Here is a 22,319-nt window from a genome sequence, read left to right on the forward strand (position 1 = left end):
CCCTCCCCCCCTTTGGCATAGGAGACTACTCGGGCTGCTGCTTTAGCAGCTTCGAACAGTCTCCCAGTGCAGCCCAGCACACAGCAGCGTGTGCTGGGCTGCTGTGGATGGGGAGCTGTGCCAGAGCCGGGAAAGTAGTACCCGCTCTCAGCTCTCCCCCCCTCTCGGTCCCCTTTGAAAATGGACAGATATGTCTGCAGACATATCTGTTCATTGGATGTGCAGCACAGCCAATGCGATATGTCTGAACAACGTTGTTTACAGAAATTTTGTCTGTACACACTGGCCGACGGGGGCACGATATATTGACCGATCAATTGATCGGCCAATATATATGCCAGTGTGTACCCAGCATTAAAGTGATGCATCCTTATGCTATTTTATAGGGAAAAAAAGAACATACTACTGTATAAAAACAAATGCAATGAACTATACCTGTGTAAGAAATCTGTCTGAGGCAATGCTGTACTCTGATAAGACATCTGGCAATGCAGGACTGGCATACTCAAACTGAGGATTGTACTTGAATGCCGACTTGAAAAACCTAGATTTTTCTTGATCAACTTTTATTGGCTTCACAGCACTAAAAATACCATTTATTTTCCCTGAGATGTCTTTTGCTTGTGTCTTAGTGACATGATCGACCTTGCCTCTAGTTGGATTTGGCAAGTCAAGCTTTCTCATGGGCTTGGTTTTAGGCTGGTATGCCAATGCCAATCCCTTTCCTGATGTCACGATGTCCTGTGGATGATTACCACTGGTCTCTCTAGTTACACAGTTATAACTGGACCTGCTCCTATTTGCGCATAATGAGGTGTTATGTGAGGAAGCTGGCTTTGGAGGGAGCAAGCTGGTGTGAAGGCTGGTTCCTGCTGTAACTGTGTCTTGTATGACACTCCTAGGCTATGCTTTAGTGGTTTTCACAGGTGCTAGGGTACGTGCCTTCTCCACATTCAGAGCTGGTCTCTTTGAAAGCTCCTCTCTGTGCCTCTGCAGTGTTTCTATATTAAATATAAGAACATTAATATCATTCATATATAGATTAAAAAAGATGTCAGACATCTTTTGGTGTTTCACTGTGTAACTGAAGAATTAAAAAGTTCTGGTGAGATTTAACCGTCTCCCTAGTGACCAAATTGCAAATCAACACTGGATCACTGACATCTGGGGAGCCCATTTACAGTGGAACCTATTGAGTTTTCTTTAGAGGACAGTCCGGGAAAGACTCTCTCAGAGAGTATCCCTGCTACAATAAGAACTGCTTTACTCTTGTTAGAACTCAGCAGTCTAGGACAGTAATATATACCCACTTCTGATTAAGCATCTAACATGTTAGGAACATCCAGCCTCAATACACAATGCGGCACGAGATGCCCGGCGTGAGGTAGGTCCCATCAACTCCTCTAGCATTGGGCGTCTTCTACTGCCGAAAATGCATTTTAATCACAAATTGACGAGACTAAGATGCAGCAGGAAACTGTGCTGATTAATGTGATATGTGACACTTGTATACCTGTGTTCGATTGAGACTGCAAATGGAACTTGGCGTGGAAAAAAGCCACGGGTGCTGCATCATAGCACTTCTTATGCAGATTCAGATACTCAGCTGCACACAGATATACAAATATTACATATCAAATTAATCAGTACAGTCTCCTGGTGCGTCCTAGTCGCATCACATTACTAAATAGTTGTAATTTCTGCAAAAAAGACACCCGGTGCTAGCAGAGTCTCACAAGACCTGACACATCGAGAGGGGTTGTTTGGCGTGACTGCGGCAAAGTTGTATGAGGACACATCTGTATATGTTTATCCCAACTTAGTAAAAACCTTAAGTAGACTTCATTCCCTACAGTACAATGTTTGGTACATACAGTAGGTTTACATACAGTTTAATCTTTAAAAGATTTAAAAGACTACTTTGGATGAATCTACCCAGTGGCCAGGGGAAAGGCATATGTACCTCCTAACTATACATACCTCCTGCTGTAACTGTGCCTTGTATGGTACTCCTAGGCCATGCTTGGATGGTTATTGCAGGTGCTAGGGTACGTGTCTTCCCCACATTTAGAGCTGGTCTCCTTGAAAGCTCATCTTTCTATATTAAATATAACCACATTAATATTTACATGTGTAGATTAAAAATTATGTCAGGTAAATGAATCATTTAAAAAGTTCTTGTGAGATTTAATCATCTCCTTAGTGACCAAATTGCAAATCAGCAGCACTGATTCTGGAGCACTGACATCTGGGGAGCCCATTTACAGTGGAGCCTGTGGAGTTTTCCTTATAGGACAGTCAGGGAAAGACTCAGGGCCTGATTCAGACCCACTCGCGAGCGGCTGTCCGCTCGCAAGTGGGTCGATGTTCTGGACTGAGTATGCGCACGACGGAGGGAGCTCCGTCGTGCGCATGCGCCAGACGCGATGAGCGAAGGACTTTCCTTCGCTCGTTGTGTCTGATCAAAGGGGGCGTGCTGTCGATGTTGATTGACAGCACGCCCCCTTTGGTAGGCGTACCGGGGGCGTGCCTCCCTGACGGGGGCGTTCCCACGGGAACGCCTCCCGTCAGAAGCCGGCCCCACTGACATCACTAGTGATGTCAGTGGGAGTGATTTTGGCTCTGATAGAGCCAAAATCACTCCGGAGCTTGCGGTTGAAAACCTCAACCGCAGGCTCCGGCTCGCAGATTCGATGGTCGCGATGGTCATGACCATCGCGGCCATCAAAATGCACGCTCGTATGAGCTGTGGGTGATGACCCACAGCTATACGAGCGTCCAGGAGGACGCTCCATTTTCATGGAGGCCGGCCCTCATTCAGAGCGTGCGCTCTGCTCAGAGCGTACGGCTCTGAATGAGGGCCTCAGTCAGTATCCCTGATACAATAAGAACTGCTTTACTCTTGATGGAATGTAGCAGTCTAGGACAGTAATTGATACCCACTTCTAAGTAAACATCTAACATGTAAGGTAAATGTTTAGCATATCTTAATAAAGACCTTAACTAGACTTCATTACCTACAGTACAATGTTTGGTACATATAGCTAAATACAGTTTAATCTTTAAAATAACTATTTTGGACGACTTCGCCCATTGCCAGGTGAAAGGCATATGTACCTCCCAACTTTACATACCTCCGGCTGTAACTGTGCCTTGTATGGTTATTGCAGGTGCTAGGGTACGTGTCTTCTGCACATATAGAGCTGGTCTCCTTGATAGCTCATCTCTGGGCTTCAGAAGTGTTTCTGTATTAAATAAAACCACATTAATTTTTTTCATGTATAAATTAAAAAAGATGTCAGTACATTGAATACAATAAAAAGTTCTTGTGAGATTTAACCATCTACTTACTGACCAACTTTCAAATCAACATCACCAATTCTGGAGCACTGATGTCTAGTAGCCCATTTACAGTGGAGCCTGTTGAGTTTTCCTTATAGGACAGTCAGGAAAAACTCTCTAAAGCTGGGTACACACGTGACCGATGGTGCGAATGTGCGAATGTGATGTAATGATATATTGCATCACCGTACACACTGCACAATCCATTCAATATATTGTTACATGCTTTAAGTAACAGCATCGCATCACCCACATAATTGTCCCATCTGATGTGCAGCACGTCAGATGGAATGATGCAACCACCCAATTCAACAAACAATGACTTGGGTGGATTTGTCTGTACACACTATACAATTGTCCGTGTGATCCAACGTGGATCACAAGATCAGACAATAAATTGTATAGTGTGTTCCCCACATTAAATATTGTCCCTCATCCAATAATGTATGTTTACTCCTATTGGAAATCAGCAGCCTAGGACAGTAATTGATACCCACTTCTGATTAATCATCTAACATGTAAGGTACTGTATATGCTCAGCATAGCTCTATGGACAGGTAGGTTACCATTCTATGGTACAGTAGGTAAGTTTCCTTTCCAAATCCTGCCAAAACAAGGTTCAACATTTACAGACTAAGGGCCTGATTCAGACCCACTCGCGAGCGGCTGTCCGCTCGCAAGTGGGTCGATGTTATGGACTGAGCATACGCACGACGGAGGGAGCTCCGTCGTGCGAATGCGCCAGACGCGACGAGCGAAGGAAAGTCCTTCGCTCGTTGTGTCCGATCAAAGGGGGCGTGCTGTCAATGTTGATTGACAGCACGCCCCCTTTGGTGGGCGTGCCGGGGGCGTGCCTCCCTGACGGGGGCGTTCCCACGGGAACGCCTCCCGTCAAAAGCCGGCCCACTGACATCACTAGTGATGTCAGTGGGAGTGATTTTGGCTCTGATAGAGCCAAAATCACTCCGGAGCTTGCGGTTGAAAACCTCAACCGCAGGCTCCGGCTCGCAATTTCGATGGTCGCGATGGTCACGACCATCGCGGCCATCACAATGCACGCTCGTATAGCCTGTGGGTGGTGACCCACAGCTATACGAGCGTCCAGGAGGACGCTCCATGAAAATGGAGCCCGGCCCTCATTCAGAGCGTGCGCTCTGCTCAGAGCGTACGGCTCTGAATGAGGGCCTAAGAGTCCAGTCACCAGGGTTTAAAAGGTCTCTGAATATATACTATACAACATAATGCAACATTAAATTATTTCTGATACAAAATAATTGACCTACTGACTTTAAATAGTAATGATGCTATGAAGCCACTTAAGAAAAAAAGGTTTCATCTTTTGGGCCATGATATAGCATTACACAAGTCACTTAGGGTGAGAACATGAGCTCCCTTGTTAGGTTATACACATTTAAATATCTTATATAATCCCCAAATTTTGTTGGTTATCCTCATTCATCATGTGAATTTGTATAAACCTCAAAAAGAGAGAACCAAAACCACACACTTGTGTAGAAATTCTTAAATGAGCAGTCTCATAATATTCATACTACTCACAAAGATGTGTCTTGTATGAAGACATGTGATGGAAATATGGAGACAGGATCCTTCTTTTTTAAATTTAATAATAATTTTCATGATGATTGAGAATAACCAACAATTATTGTGGACTATATAAGACTTTTAAAACTGTATAACCTATTAAGGTAGCATGTTTCACCCTTTTTATTTCTCAATTGTATCTATTGTACCTGCTGTTGTGCATGGGAGAAAACTTATTTATCCATTTGATACCTCCCAACTTTCCATACCTCCTGCTCTAACTGTGCCCTGTATGGTACTCCTAGGCTGTGTCACGATCCGATGCAAATGTTCCTCTGTGGAGGACGGTAAGCCGGGGGGTTCGGGTGACCTGGGAAGTGACTGGACTAGGTCTCCTAGTTGCGGCCGAACACAGGTTTGGCTAGACCTGCCCAGAGGCGCGGTGTCTAACTCACTTGGTGGTTTTCTCCAGTGACCCCTCCAAATGGGATTTGGTTTTCTGCTGCACCAAGTGAGCAGGTCGCGGCCCTCTGGACAGGTACCTGGGAATGGCAGAAGACCGGAAACTATATTTAACAAAGCAAATGCTAGAGCACAGGAGGTAAACTGGATGCTTAGATATTGAAACGCTGTTTAGGGATCCTAATCCCAGGCTAGCATAGGAATACTGGAAAGTGTACTGAGAATCACTAAGAAATCCAAGTGCTGATTGCACAGAAAAACAGAGGCATATATTGGGAATAGCTAGATATGTTTGGAGCTGATTTGCAGAGACAAGACACATCGCAAAGAACACCAACATGCACTGGAAAGCTATAAATGTAGGTGTTGACTGCACAAACAAGACAGAGAGAAGTTGACACAGGCACATGTAGTAATCCCAGTCGCAGGCTAGCTTGGAAACACAGGAAAATGTACAGGAACTGCAACAGATTCTGGAGCTGATAAACACAGTAAAACACAGAGGGAAGGCAGGAATAAACTGGGGAAGCTAGTAATGCTGGTACTGGACAAAGGCAATTACTAGGAGAGTGCTGGAGGTCCAGCTGTGAGCTAATTAGTACTAGCAGGTAATCTGACACCTCAGTGACACAGGGTAATAGCCACAGGAAAGCTGCAATAGAATTAGCAGCACATATACAAAGACACACAGGGAAGGGACATGAAACACCGAAGTACTGTGAGAAAGCTAAAGTCTCAGAGTAAGGGTTAGCATGGAAACTAATACAGGAAACTGGAAAACTGTGAGCAGGCTGAAGCAACACGCTGAAGAGCAACAGTAGGAGTAACACAGGCACTTGGAATAACGAAGTTGAACAGCATCTTCCTGAAGTTCTGGGGGCGGATTTATACCCAGGGCTAGCAGATTATTGGAGCACAGCGTCAGCTGACTGAGATCATGCTACCATTGGTTAGGAGGACTGTCACATGAGAGGAACTGTCATGGCGGTGCCCATGATGGGAACTCCAATCCCCAAAACACACAACCGACCATGGAAGTCCGCAAAAGCACCTAAGGTAGAATACTCAGCATCTCACCTCTCACTGCACCAGGCGTCTGACCAAAGGAAGTCAGGGGAAGCTGGCATGGAGGTAAGAGATAGTCGATCCTAGGCTGAACCCTGACAGTACCCCCTCCTTTTAGGGTGGGCACCGAACACCCATAAAAGCTCAGCTGGAACTCCTCAGAAAGACACAAAAAATACTTGAAAACACAGGAAAGTCAAAAATCTTTGAAGACATAAGATGTTTTTGAAGATTAGAAGAACAAGGTACACAACTACCAGATGGTCTCTCAAACTTCAATTGGGACTAAATAATTGGAAAAAATGGTCAACTTGTCATAGAAAGGTTGGTCACCAGGAAGTCATGGACTTTTCTTCTTTTTCCGAGAATTTTTCGAACCACTAAAAGTAGAAGACTTAAGTTGCAAAATGTCTTTCACAGGAACTACCGAAATTATTTTTTCATTGTACTCAGGATCGTAGTCAGAATCTGTATTATAATTCATCATCCTTATGCCTCCTTGAGTCTTATCCTTCAGGACAGGTTGTTCTTATACCAGATCTATTTGAGAAGAACTCAAAGAAATGTATCTGAGCTTAATAGTAGAGGGTGGTACCCCAGAACTTGAGGCTTTGTTGAGATGAGTATTCCCGAGAGAACTGTCAGGATAAGTTGGACCAAATTCTTTAATGACTGCCGCAGAAAAGGCTACTAAATCTGACAGCATCAGATCCTTTGAATCATAAATAGGCTCAACCCAGTCCCAGGCTTTACCTCGGAAAGATGAAATGATAAATTTTACTACATTAGTAGGCTTGATTTCAGACCATGGTGAGGATTTCATAATAGCGATAAAATGATCCACCAAGGCATAATACTGCGTTATATCTCCATCAAAAAGAATGGGCATAGAAACATCAGATGGATCCTGAGGGATACCTATAGATATAGTGGTAGCGTCATTTTGTGAACCTTTTATCTGATGGGGCACTAAAACGTTTGACTTTGACACAACACCAGAAGACTCTTCCTTGAGTAAAGAACCGGAGATCCTTTCTTGGTGCAAGAAATTTGAGATCTTTCCCTGGGATATGGATTTTGAAACTCCTTCTTGGGATGTTAGACTTGGGACTCCCTCCTGAGGTGTAACACTGGTAGCCTCCTGCTGAGGTATGACACTAGAACCCCCATCTTGGGGAGTAACACTTGTAAACCATTGTTCTTGGGGTACAAGACTTGAGACCCCCTCCTGGGGTAAGACACTTGCACTCTCCTTTGGAAATGTAATACTCGAAATCCCACCATGGGGAATGGCACTAGGAATCCTATCTTGGAGTATAATACTTGAAACCCCCTTTTGGGGTAAAACACTTGGAAGTCCCTTTTGGGGAATAACACTGGAAACCCCATCCTGAGGTGAAACACTTGAAGTCCCGTCCTGGGGAAAGACACTAGGAACCCTCTCTCGGGGTAAGAGGCTTGAAACCCCCTCCTGGGGTAAAGAACTTGAAACAAGGATTTTCTCTTGGAATGTAACACTTGAAATCCCCTCCCGGGGTATAACACTGGGAACCCCATCCTGGGGTAAGACACTTGAAATCCCGTCCTGGGGTAGGATACTTGAAATCCCTTTCTGAGGAATAACACTTGAAATGAAGACCCTCTCTTGGGGCGTAAGACTTGAAACGAAGGCCTCCCCTTGAGGCGTGAAACTCGAAATGAAAGCCCCCTCCTGGGGTGTGAAACTCGAAACAAAAGTCTTCTCCAAGGGTACAACACTTGTAACCTCTTCCTGGGGTAAAAGACTTGAAATTAATGCCCCCTCCTGGGGCACAAAACTTGTAACATCCTCCTGGGGTGAGAGACTTAAGGCCCCTTCCTTGAGTACAGAACTTGACACTCCCTGTTGGAGTATGGGACCAAAACCCCCTTCTGGGGAAGCAGACTCGGCTTTTCCTTTTGGGGTATGGAACATGAAACCCCCTTTTGGGATGCGAGAACAGAGACTTCCTCCTGGGATGAGTGACTCAAAACCTCCTCTTGAGGTTTGAAACTTGAGACCCTTTCTTGGGGCGTAACACTTGAAACAATGGCCCTCTCCTGGGGCATGAAACTTGTAACCCCCACCCGGGGTGAGAGACTTGAAACCCCCTCTTGGGGTATGAGACTTGAGACCCCCTGCTGGAGTGCAAGACTTGAGACCCCCTGCTGGAGTGCAAGACTTGAGACTCCCTCCTGGGGTGCGAGGCTTGAGACCCCCTCCTGGGGTGCAAGGCTTGAGACCCCCTCCTGGGGTGCAAGGCTTGAGACCCCCTCCTGGGGTGCAAGGCTTGAGACCCCTTCCTGGGGTGCGAGACTTGAGACCCCCTCCTGGGGTGCAAGACTTGAAACACTCACTTGGGGTAAGGAAGTTGGGACCCCTCCTGGGGCTACTGACTGGAGTCCCATATTGGGAAAAACAGAATCTGGGCTGGGACTGGAACAGGCAGAATCCGGGCTGGGACTGGAACAGGCAGAATCCGGGCTGGGACCGGAACAGGCAGAATCCGGGCTGGGACCAGAACAGGCAGAATCCGGGCTGGGACCAGTAGAAATGGAATGAGTAGTGTCCCTGACTTTAGAAGGTTGAAATATCCTCCCAATATTTCTTAGACGAGGGTTGAAGAATCTTGTAACAGGGCCCCAATCAAAAACTTGAACTTTCTTTTGCTTAGTGGACATCACCTCCTTATCTGTAACTGAAGAAATGGAAATCACTGATGAATGATGGGGAGAACTGAAAGCGCAGATGTTGGGAGTCACAGACTTGTCTCCACTTCTCAGTGGGCACAGAGTACAGTCCTTAAGAAAGTGATCATCATAACCACAATATAAACACAGATGCAGTTCCCGGCGTTGCTGACGTTCAACCTCAGTAAGTTTAGGGCGCAGGAAACTTTGATGCTTTACTGTAGTTTGCTTGGAAGGGCTGTTAGTCAAGTCAGGAGTAACACTAGAAAGCTTGGGAATAACTCGAAAAATTTTGGGACGGAGATTTTGTAGTTGTTTTAGAAGCCAGTAGAAACTCTTGAAAGGTTCAGGGTCAGGAATATCAGAAAATTGGGGAACCAGAGGACACTTGAGAGGTTCACTAGTATACACGGAAACATTTTCATCAGTAGAGGTAATTGGAACTTCAGAACGAAGCTGTGCAGAATTCATTGGCGGAACTTGTGGTGTGTCTGGGGACAAAGCAGCTAGAACCGAATGAAAAACCATCATTTGACTAGAGAGTTCTTGCAGCTGCTGTCTGATGGATTGCAGAGCTGTCTCCTGTGCAGTCACACAAGGAAGTAAATCCTGAAAACCTGCTTCACCCTGGAACCCGGCGGCTTGCCTAGTTTTGGGCTGTTCAAACTGTCACGATCCAATGCAAATGTTCCTCTGTGGAGGACGGTAAGCCGGGGGGTTCGGGTGACCCGGGAAGTAACTGGACTAGGTCTCCTAGTTGCGGCCGAACACAGGTTTGGCTAGACCTGCCCAGAGGCGCGGAGTCTAACTCATTTGGTGGTTTTCTCCAGTGACCCCTCCAATTGGGATTTGGTTTTCCGCTGCACCAAGTGAGCAGGTCGCGGCCCTCTGGACAGGTACCTGGGAATGGCAGAAGACCGGAAACTATATTTAACGAAGCAAATGCTAGAGCACAGGAGGTAAACTGGATGCTTAGATATTGAAACGCTGTTTAGGGATCCTAATCCCAGGCTAGCATAGGAATACTGGAAAGTGTACTGAGAATCACTAAGAAATCCAAGTGCTGATTGCACAGAAAAACAGAGGCATATATTGGGAATAGCTAGATATGTTTGGAGCTGATTTGTAGAGACAAGACACAGAGCAAAGAACACCAACATGCACTGGAAAGCTATAAATGTAGGTGTTGACTGCACAAACAAGACACAGAGAGAAGTGGACACAGGCACATGTAGTAATCCCAGTCGCAGGCTAGCTTGGAAACACAGGAAAATGTACAGGAACTGCAACAGATTCTGGAGCTGATAAACACAGTAAAACACAGAGGGAAGGCAGGAATAAACTGGGGAAGCTAGTAATGCTGGTACTGGACAAAGGCAATTACTAGGAGAGTGCTGGAGGTCCAGCTGTGAGCTAATTAGTACTAGCAGGTAATCTGACACCTCAGTGACACAGGGTAATAGCCACAGGAAAGCTACAATAGAATTAGCAGCACATATACAAAGACACACAGGGAAGGGACATGAAACACTGAAGTACTGTGAGAAAGCTAAAGTCTCAGAGTAAGGGTTAGCATGGAAGCTAATACAGGAAACTGGAAAACTGTGAGCAGGCTGAAGCAACACGCTGAAGGATTTAGCACAGAGCAACAGTGGGAGTAACACAGGCACTTGGAATAACAAAGTTGAACAGCATCTTCCTGAAGTTCTGGGGGTGGATTTATACCCAGGGGTAGCAGATTATTGGAGCACAGCGTCAGCTGACTGAGATTATGCTACCATTGGTTAGGAGGACTGTCACATGAGAGGAACTGTCATGGCAGCGCCCATGATGGGAACTCCGATCCCCAAAACACACAGCCGACCATGGAAGTCCGCAAAAGCACCTAAGGTAGAATACTCAGCATCTCACCCCTCACTGCACCAGGCATCTGACCAAAGGAAGTCAGGGGAAGCCGGCACGGAGGTAAGAGATAGCCGATCCTAGGCTGAACCCTGACAGGCTGTGCTTGGGTGGATATTGCAGGTGCTAGGGTACGTGCCTTATCCACTTTCAAAGCTGGTCTCCTTGAAAGTGCCTCTCTGGGCTTCAGAAGTGTTCCTGTATTAAATATGACCACAATAATATTATTCATGTATAGATTAAAAAAGATGTCAGATATATTTTGTCTTTTCACTGTGTAATTAAATAAATTAAAATGCTTTTGCAAGATTTAACCATCTACTTACTGACCAAATTGCAAATAAACAACACTGATTCTGGAGCACTAATGTCTGAGTAGCCCATTCAGAGTGGAGCCTGTTGAGGACAGTCAGTGAATAACTTTAATGCTGGGTACACACCTGAACGATGGTGCGACGTGGTGATGTGATGTAATAAAATATCAATTGCCGTACACACTACATGATCCATTGTATGACAATATCATTACATGCTTCATGTAACACCGCAACATCCATGTAATCGTCCCATTTGATGTGCAGCACATCAGATGGGATGATGCCACCACCTAATTCATCAAATGATGAATTGGGTGGATTTGCCAGTACACACAATACGATGCTCTGTGCGATCCTTTACAGATCACAAGATCAGCCAATATATTGTATATTGTGTATCCAGTTTTACATAGTATCTCTGCTACAATAAGAACTGCTTTACTCTTGCTGGAGCTCAGCAGTCTAGGACAGTAATTGATACCCACTTCTGATTAATCATGTACAAGGTATATGTTCAGCTTAACTTAATTAGAACCTTAACTAATAAGATTTCATTATCTACAGTACAATATTTGCTATATACAACAGGTCTAAATACAGCTTAAGTTTTTAAATAACTATTTTCCATGACTTTGGTTTCAGCTTCTGCTCCAGATAGCAGGGGCATATCTACCCATTGGTCAGGATGGCACTCACCAGGGGCGCCGGCCTAGGGGGAGCGCCGGCCGGTGGTGCCATCCACAGCCAGGGGCAGAATCAGTACGAGACGACCAGGACTGGAGTCCCGGGTACGTCCCTGCCTCTTACCTATGGTAGATGTCTAGAGCCGGGTAGCCGCTTGCTGGTGGCTGCCTGGTAGACACAATGAATAAATAAAGTTGTTGTTTTTTTACACAAGGCACGCATGATGTCATGACGTCACGCATGCCACATTGCTGCACTGAAGAGAAGCCGGCTGCAGCTAGAAGATGTGGTATGTGTGTGGTCTGCGGGGGCTGGATACGTCTGGCTCTGGGCTGTAGAGACAGAAGGGGGACTGGCTTGGGAAATAGAAGGAGGCAGGCTGGGGAAATAGAAGGAGGCTGGCTGGAGTGAAAGAAGGAGGATAGCTAAGGACACAGAAGGAGGATGGCTGTGGACACAGAAGGAGGCTGGCTGGGGAAATAGAATGAGGCTGGCTAGGGACACACAAGGAGGATGGCTTGGGGATACATAAGGAGGATGGCTTGGGGATACATAAGGAGGATGGCTTGGGGATACATAGGGAGAATGGCTGAGGTGAAAGAAGGAGGATGGCTGGGGACACATAGGGAGAATGGCTGGGGACATATAAGGAAGATGGCAGGGGACACAGAATGGGAATGGTTGGGGAGACCCAATGTGTGCTGCTTGATGAGACAGAAGGAGATGCTGGCTGATGAAACATGGGAGCTGGCTAGGGAGACAGATGGGGGCTGGCTGATGAAACATGGGAGCTGGCTAGGGAGGCAGAAGGAGGTGCTGCCTGATGAAACATGGGAGCTGCCTGATGAGATAGAAGGAGGTGCTGGCTGATGAAACATGGGAGCTGGCTAGGGAGATAGAAGGGGGCTGGCTGGGGAGAGGTTATAAGTACAGAATGTCATTTTACAGAAATATGGGGGTTGGGGGTTACCAGTCCATTACTTTGCCAGGGGTGCTCAGACCTGCCAGATAGGTTCAGCATTTACAGAAAGGAGAGTATAAACTCTTTTCCATTTAGTGGTCCTGTCACCAGAGGTAGAAATAGCCCTAAATATACACTACTCAACCTAATGGAACAAATTATTTCTAATACAAAAAAATTGAGCTATAGACTTTATATAGTACTGATGCTATGAAGACACCCAGAAATAAAAGTATTGTCTTTTGGGCCCTGATATAGCATTACACTAGTTGCCCCCTCAGGCCAGGCCAACTTTACATACCTCCAGCTCTAAATGTGGCTTGTATGGTACTCCTAGGCCGTGCTTGGATGGTTATTGCAGGTGCTAGGGTACGTGTATTCTCCACTTTCAGAGGTGATCTCCTTATAAGCTCCTCTCTGGGCCTCTGAAGTGTTTCTATATTAAATTTAACCACATGGATATTATTATTCAACTATAGATTAAAAAAGATGTCAGATATATTTTGGCTTTTCACTATGTAATTAAATAAATTAAAAAGTTCTTGTGAAATGTAGCCATCTTCTTAGTGATAAAATTGCTAATTAATACCAATTCTGGAGCACTGACATCTGGGAAGCCCATTTACAGTGGAGCCTGTTGAGTTTTCCTTATAGAACAGTCAGGGAAAGACTCTCTCAGAGAGTATCCAAGCAACGATAAGAACTGCTTTACTCATGTTGGAACTCAGCAGTCTAGGACAGTAATATATACCCACTTCTGATTACATATATAACAAGTAAGGTATATGTTTAGCATAACTTAATTTTAGGGTCTTAACTAGCAAGACTTTATTACCTACAGTACAGTGTTTGGTGCATACAGCAGATTTAAATACAACTTAAGCTATAAAATAACTATTTTAGATGACTTTAGCTCCTATTGGATCGTGTCAGATGAAGAATAAAAGAAGAGTGTACATAGGACACCCCTACACTACAGTAACACAGGTGTGGCTAATATCCTTACTCTTCCTTTTACTCACTTTTTATGGACATCAATTCAATCATTTTGGTGCAGTGCATAAAAGTCACTGGAATATTTCCAACCATATAGCCATAGTAAAAGCTATGCTCTCTGCTGAAACCCTGAACTGTAGCCAGATAGCCAGTGACAACAATTGCAACACTATGATGTAGTTGTTTTGGTTTCCATGGCAACAGCTGGTACTGTGGCCCTGATTCAGAGCTGGACACTGACAGAGTGCTTGCTCTGAATCAGGGCCGTCCCTCTGAATTTTAGAGCGGCATCCTGGCCACTCGCATAGCTGTGGGTGACCACCCATAGCTATAGCGAACGGCCAAAAAGATGGTCGCGATGGTCAAGACCATCGCGACCATCGGGCTTATGACGAGACCCTTGTGGTAGGGTCTTGTCTGCCGCAAGCCCTGGACTGCTTTCGGCTCTATCAGAGCCGAGAGCACTCCCACTGACATCACTTGTGATGTCAGTGGGGCCGGCCCCAGACAGTAGGCGTCTATCTGTTTGATTGATCTTATTCTTTCTGTGTAGTGCGTTTTTTATGAGGGGATTGTCCCTATGCTAACTGTACATTACTGGCTTATTGTTATGCTGTGTTACCTAGCAACTGCTTAGGCGTTTGGCTGGCACTGACCTGTCGCGTCACTTCCAGGGCTGGTGCGTTCCACTTGGTGGAGCGCATGCTATTTCCGGTCTTGACGCGATGCAGGCATGAACTGTATTTGTTGACTAATAACACTCTAGCGGCTGATGCTGCATTAGCGGTATGTCTGCTTCGCACAATATAGTGTTGTAAGTATTCCCATAGTGCTCTGATGCAGTGTATGTGATAGTAGTTTCCTTATGTTCACTCATTGTGTTGATTGACAGGGTGGAGCTTACTAATTGATGTGGCTATATCAGCAGGCACAGGGGATAGTGTTCTGTGTGTCTTGTTGGTGGTAGCTTTGTGTTACCTAGCAACTGCTTAGGCGTTTGGCTGGCACTGACCTGTCGCGTCACTTCCAGGGCTGGTGCGTTCCACTTGGTGGAGCGCATGCTATTTCCGGTCTTGACGCGATGCAGGCATGAACTGTATTTGTTGACTAATAACACTCTAGCGCTGATGCTGCATTAGCGGTATGTCTGCTTCGCACAATATAGTGTTGTAAGTATTCCCATAGTGCTCTGATGCAGTGTATGTGATAGTAGTTTCCTTATGTTCACTCATTGTGTTGATTGACAGGGTGGAGCTTACTAATTGATGTGGCTATATCAGCAGGCACAGGGGATAGTGTTCTGTGTGTCTTGTTGGTGGTAGCTTTGTGGCGATTGTCTCTGTCTTGACAAAGGTCCTGGTAGGACCGAAACGTCGATTTCATCATGCTATATATGTGAGTTATTAAAGATTCCTTCTACTGAATGGTGAGTGCCTATTCTCTCTTCCTTATGCTTTGGACTTTGCTGTCTCTAAATAGAGCACCCCACATGGTGAACTTGATGCTATGAGTGCAGCTCATTGGATTAATTGGATATTTGGGTGTTGATATACACCTTTAAGCTAGCACCTGGAAATACATTGGATTGTTGCTTCAATTGCATTGCTGGTTCTTGCTTTTCTTTCTCCACAATGGACCCCTGATGCACACAGACCTACGCATGGATGGATTTGTTTTTTTGAGAGTATATATATAATTTTTTTGTATATGTATCTCTTTATATTTTTCTTTATTTTTTTTATTATTTATTTATTTTTTTTGTTCTTGAATGATTTTGGTTTTTCTTGATGTTCTATATTCATATGCTGACATTGCTGGGTACTATTTTTTGCATTGAGATCGTGCCATTTGATTTACCTTTATATGTATTTGTGCTGTATTATATGTTGTATGTCATGATGGGGTGGTAGTCTGATATCTAATTTGTCAGTTCGCATTTGTTGGTGATCATCCGGTTGATACCCAATATATTATATAATATTTGTTGATTGTGTACTGGCGTTGTTTGATATGACTAGTGAGGGTGGACACATGCTGGATGATGCCACATGGGAATTGGCACAAAATACATTTGTTTCACTCACGGATGACGATGCTGATAGGGTGTTATTTGACCATGCGGAGTTTGCGAAACTCCCTGATGAATCAAGTGTTGACTTGTATCATAAGTTGTTAAGACTCAAAAAAAGAGAGGTCGATTTAACTCTGCATGGTGAATTCCTCTCTGATTATTATCGTAACAAAAGAATACCTAGAGGATTTAGAGTGAGCAATACCCCCACCATTGGGCGCAACAATTTGGCGTTTTGTACCAAATGGTGTGGGGTATTGAACAAATGTTCCCTTGATCTAATTTTATTAGTTATTGAAGAGGTGGGGACCGAGTTACCTAAAGTAAGGGAAGAGATTAGACTATTTAATAATAGCCACCTCACTACACTGACTGGTGATAGCAGTGAAAGTTGGCTAGGTAAATTACAAGAACAGGTCAATAATTACCAGAGGGACCTTATCACATTTAAACGTAAAAAACTGATGATGGTTAACGCCGACTATACTAACCACCAAGTGTATAGTGCCCCTCGCCGACAGGTTGGCGTTTCCAAATACAGATCCCCTGTCCGTTTTGACTCTTCTTCCTCTCAATCCAATTCTGAGAGTGAACCTATTCGACAACAGCCTCCGAGTGGTTCCTCTTCTTTTTTAGGCAGGGGTCAGGGAATAGGCCTAAATCGAGCCCCAGATATCCCAGTAGACGCGGTGGTAAAACCAAGAAAACAAGGGAAAGGACGGTCCAGGAAATAGATCCTGTTTATAATTTGTCCAGTAGAACTTTAACACAGGCAGAGACTGAAGTTCTAGCCCTTGGTTTATCTTTTGTCCCCACAGTGCAACATAATAGATTTAATTGGTCGATTGATCATTATAAATTTGGGCGCAAATTGCGCCTACGAGAACATTTTTCATCCTCAAAGGATTTGACTACTGTCAACATGTTTAGAAACCCCAGTGTTTTCGACCCTCAGTCAAACAACGCCAGTATAAAAACTTTTTTGCGATTGGTTGAACATGACATGTCCTCTGCTAAGATTTATAAAACTTATGATAACCTAACCCAGCCCCAGAGACAAGCCCTAACTGGATTAATCCATGATGAGACAGTGGTAATACGCCAGGCCGATAAGGGTGGAGCTGTGGTGGTACAGGATTGGCACGCATACGACCGTGAGGTCCATCGCCAGTTGAATGACACATGTACGTATGCAAAGGTTACTACTAATCCAATGTGTGGGGTTAAAAACAAGGTTGACCAGGTAGTCACTAAGGCGCTACAGTGTAGATGGATTGATGAAGGAGTAGCAATGTATTTAACGGTACCGCACCCGATATGTCCTATCATTTACTTATTGCCTAAAATCCATAAGACACTGGTCGACCCCCCAGGATGTCCGATCATTTCGGCTAGGGGTTCGGTGTTACAACCCCTGGCTATCTTTGTAGATAGTTTCCTTAAGCCACATGTGATGTGTATGGATAGTTTTTTACGTGATACTTCTTACTTTCTGGATAAAATTTTAGTCCTGAACGATATTACAGATGACATGTGGCTGGCTACTATGGACGTATCGTCCTTATACATGGTAATTCCCCATCAGGCAGGGATTGATACTGTGAGAACCACTCTTAACAATGGCATACATGTTGGACCGCCTATTGAGTTTTTATGTGAACTGATTGAGTTAGTACTAGGTTGCAACCATTTTTGTTATGGGGGTGATTACTACATCCAATTATCTGGTACGGCGATGGGGTCGAATTTGGCCCCATCCTATGCCAATTTGTACATGCAAGCTTATGAACAGAGAAATATTTTGGGCAAATTTGGACGTAAAATTATTTGTTATAAACGTAATATTGACGATCTGTTCCTTATTTGGCACGGGACAGATGTAGAGTTTTACGATATGGTTTCGATTCTCAATGCATTAGATAGTCCCATTCGATTTACTGCTGATATCAATAAGGATTGTATACATTTTTTGGATGTGACTATCACACATCAGGGTACCAGTCTGAGTTCTACCCTGTACCGGAAACCAACAGACCGCAACACACTTCTCCATGCGTCGAGTCATCATGCGAGCAGACTCAAGGAGTCCCTTCCAATATCTCAGTTTATCCGAGTTTTACGGAATAACACTTCTCAGCAGGCCGCTGAGATACAATTAACTGATATGTGTACCAGATTCCTAGAGAGAGGCTACTCACCTTCAGTTGTTGATCAATGCTTGTTGAAGGCACGACAGAGACATTTAAATATTACAACTAAAAAGGAGATAGATCCCTCACGAATGATTTATCCTGCCACATATGATTTAGCTGCTTCAACTACCGATAAGGCTATTCGACGACATTGGTCGGTTATCACTACGGATCCAGTATTTAAGAGTATGAGCAAAAGACCCCCTATGATGGCTTACCGCCATGGTCCCAGTCTGCGACAGTTACTTATGCGGCCGATGAAACAACCCATGGCACTACAGACAAACTGGCTGTTGACTCATCGCCCTGGCTGTTATAAATGTGCAGATTGCATTACTTGTTGTTCAATGACAATGGGGGCGTGTTTTTCTCATCCGCATAATGGCAAGAAGATAGCCATTCGCCATCGATTACATTGTTTGTCGGACTTCGTAATATATATTTTGATGTGTCCATGCGGTCTCTACTATGTAGGGATGACTACAAGACCTTTCAGGGACCGTATGGCCAATCATCATTCTACTATTCGGGCTGCCTTACTTACCAATAAGTCCGATAAACCAGTGGCTAAACATTTTGTGGCTTGTGGACACTCTGCGGCCTCATTAAGATGTATGCTTATTGACCATGTCCCACCACCTGCACGTGGTGGGGATAGGGAGCTTCTTCTCAAAAAACGTGAGGCAATGTGGATCTTTAAACTGGATACTGTATCCCCAAAGGGCCTCAATGAATACCATCCGTATAATATCTTCTTGCGGTATTACCCATAAGCCGCTTGCGACCGATGCTTTGAGGTGTGCCTTATATGGTATATGAGGATTTCGATTGCTGGAATTGATATATTTTTTTTTCTTTTTTTCTTTTTTTTCTTTTTTGTCTTGTTTTGCAATGTCAGCACATGGTTATTTTTTCATTCCATTTGGATTATTTGGTGATTATTAGTGACAGTCCAATATTCTGGATATTTAACCCTTTAATGTGCACTTCGGTGCCTGTTTTTATATATTTGGTGTCTAATATGTTGGTTTTGTATGTTATGTGTGTCTCCATGTGGTTATCCCTTTGTTGCCTGTTGATCTAGCCACCTACAGTATTCATTGTTGAATATGGTGATGTTCAATATTCATCGATGGTTTCATCTTTGACATCGATGGTTGTTGTTGCCACTATTTTGGCAACTGTCCATTTGAATGGTTTGTGTAGCTCTGTCTTGGTAATTTAGTGTTGTTTGTCTTTTTTGTAGTAATTGTCCTAATGTAGCTTGTAGTGGTGAACATCTTCGATTTACAGTTCACTCTGATATGGGTTTGCTGTTGTGCCACGTTACTTAGTAATTATCTATGCGATCTATCTGTTTGATTGATCTTATTCTTTCTGTGTAGTGCATTTTTTATGAGGGGATTGTCCCTATGCTAACTGTACATTATTGGCTTATTGTTATGCTGTGTTACCTAGCAACTGCTTAGGCGTTTGGCTGGCACTGACCTGTCGCGTCACTTCCGGGGCTGGTGCGTTCCACTTGGTGGAGCGCATGCTATTTCCGGTCTTGACGCGATGCAGGCATGAACTGTATTTGTTGACTAATAACACGCTAGCGGCTGATGCTGCATTAGCGGTATGTCTGCTTCGCACAATATAGTGTTGTAAGTATTCCCATAGTGCTCTGATGCAGTGTATGTGATAGTAGTTTCCTTATGTTCACTCATTGTGTTGATTGACAGGGTGGAGCTTACTAATTGATGTGGCTATATCAGCAGGCACAGGGGATAGTGTTCTGTGTGTCTTGTTGGTGGTAGCTTTGTGGCGATTATGTACAATTTTAGAATGATGTGTCAAACATTGTCACCTAAAGTAAAAGGCAAGTTAAATAATATACTGTCAAAAACGAAAGTTATAATTCCATGACCGGAAATATCATTTTTGAGGTGACAAGTGGAGTATGAAATAGATATATAATTGTAGGGACCCAGGGTCTGTCTCCCCCACTTCTGCTGTCACCGTGTCTTGTCAGAGACAGAGGACATGGGATGAGAGAGTGGGGTTGGCAGCTGGTGGGAAGAAAGGGATATGCGCACTTCTGCTGTCAATCTCCACAAACCCCAGCTGTCCTGATATTATTAAACATTGCAGGACATATGGTGCTGGTCAATTGATGAGAGAGTGCAGAAAATGGAGAGGTACAATACAATGTCTAAACAGAAAAGCTTGTAACAGCCTGTATCACAAGGTAGCGAGTATTGAGTTGTAACATCGATGGACTGTATCTGTCCAGTTAACCTTTAATCAAGATAAATCATGTGTAACTTTAGTGTACTTAACAATGTTAACACAGGATACATCAGTATAGCAAGCCCATATAGGGTATTATAAATTATAGTCCCCAAGGGAAAAAATAAATACTGAGTACTGTAAATGAGCCTATAATACCACAGCTCAAAGGCTGTGTAATAGTTATCACTCCGAAAGATTCCTAGAGCATAATAACACAACAGTTATGTTCTCATTATAGGTCCAAGTTTAGAAAGCAATACTTGCTTTGTCAGATGTCAGATATAATTTGGCTTTTCACTATGTAATTGAATAAATTAAAAAGTTTTTGTGAAAAGTAACCAACAACTTAGTGATAAAATTGCTAATTAATATAAATTCTGGACAGGGGCATATTTATAATGGGTGCAGGGTGTGCAGGGCACACGGGCCCCTGGGTCAAGGGGGGGCCCGCACCGTACACCCTGCACCTGTATTACACTTACCTCTCCGGAGTCCCACATCAGCGCCGGTTGTGCACTGTAAAAAACAGGTCGAAAATGGCCACTGCGGCCATTCTCCCATCATTGGCGCATGCACAGTACAGGGAAAATGGCCGCGGAGGCCATTTTCCCAGAGACCTGCACATGCGCTATAGACTCTGGGCACACTCTAGTGCCCAGAGTCTATAAGTGCGGCGCTGGCCATGCACCGCTCAGTGAGCTGCCGGCTGCGGGATGGAGAGGAGGGGGCCCGGGATGAAGACTGCACACGGGCCCCCTCCTCTCTAGAAAGTACGCCCCTGATTCTGGAGCCCTGACATCTGGGTAGCCCATTTACAGTGGAGCCTGTTGACCATAAGGTGTGGTGTGCACAGGGGGTGTGGCCTATGCAGTAGGTTTGTGGCTAGCACCATGAAGGGCATAGCTTGCACAATACTAATCTTCCTGGTGAATAGTAATGTGTAAGGAAACTGATTGAGGCACCATCAACATATTTATTTTGTATGGTAGATATCCAAAAGCAGTGATGGGTATTAGTGGCATGCCAGCCACTGGTTTTGATTAAGTATATTGCTGTGATGGTACTTTGTGACCTAACAAATTGACGCTATGTGCTCCTTTCTGGCCTTGTTTTGGTAAATTAATCAAACCAGCAAGCATACAACTACAGATGTGTACACATACATCTTACCTCCATGTGCTACAAGTCATGTCAAAAGTAACGCGTGAGCGCCGTTTGTCTTAGTAGCGCCGAGCATTTTTTGTGTGATTTTTTCCCTTCAAATGCATCTTATTCGCATAGTGATGCTAATAGGATTCACAAGCAGCTTCTGCTGATTAAAATTATATGTGGTATGCCTATATTCTGTGTACGACTGCGGGTGTATGTGCATGCAAAATGATACATTACAGTGTCTGCGGCTGGGACACTGTATCATACCATTACGCAGATGTATGTGGACACATCTGTAGTCCTATGCTTGTTGGAAAGAAAAGATGCTCGGCGCTACCGAGTCATGCCACATGCAAGGCGTGACTAGAAGGGCTGTTTACTGTCAAAGAAGTAAGATGTACTGTATGTGGACACATCTCTATTATAACATTGGCCACAATATGGCATATTAATAATCGAGTACGACATATGTAGTTCTCTAGCTATACATGTAGATATAAATATATATTTATATATACACACATAGATATGTATAGATATAGAATATATATATGCATATATATATATAATTAACGATATATCGTTCAGTCGTTCAATTTATCTGCTATGGATAGGCCCTGAACGATGACAGATGCGCACTCCCGAAGCCG

General features: G+C 44.2%; 1 pseudogene; it reads right to left on the reverse strand.

The window, feature by feature from the left end:
* The window catches only part of LOC148523588 (putative tyrosine carboxypeptidase MATCAP2), a 36,814-nt pseudogene extending 22,741 nt beyond the window's left edge, over positions 1-14,073 (reverse strand).
* Positions 14,074-22,319: the final 8,246 nt, after the last annotated feature.

This window comes from Taudactylus pleione, unplaced genomic scaffold, assembly GCF_031769625.1.
Source record: "Taudactylus pleione unplaced genomic scaffold, aTauple2 ptg000129l, whole genome shotgun sequence".
Classification (NCBI taxonomy): domain Eukaryota; kingdom Metazoa; phylum Chordata; class Amphibia; order Anura; family Myobatrachidae; genus Taudactylus; species Taudactylus pleione.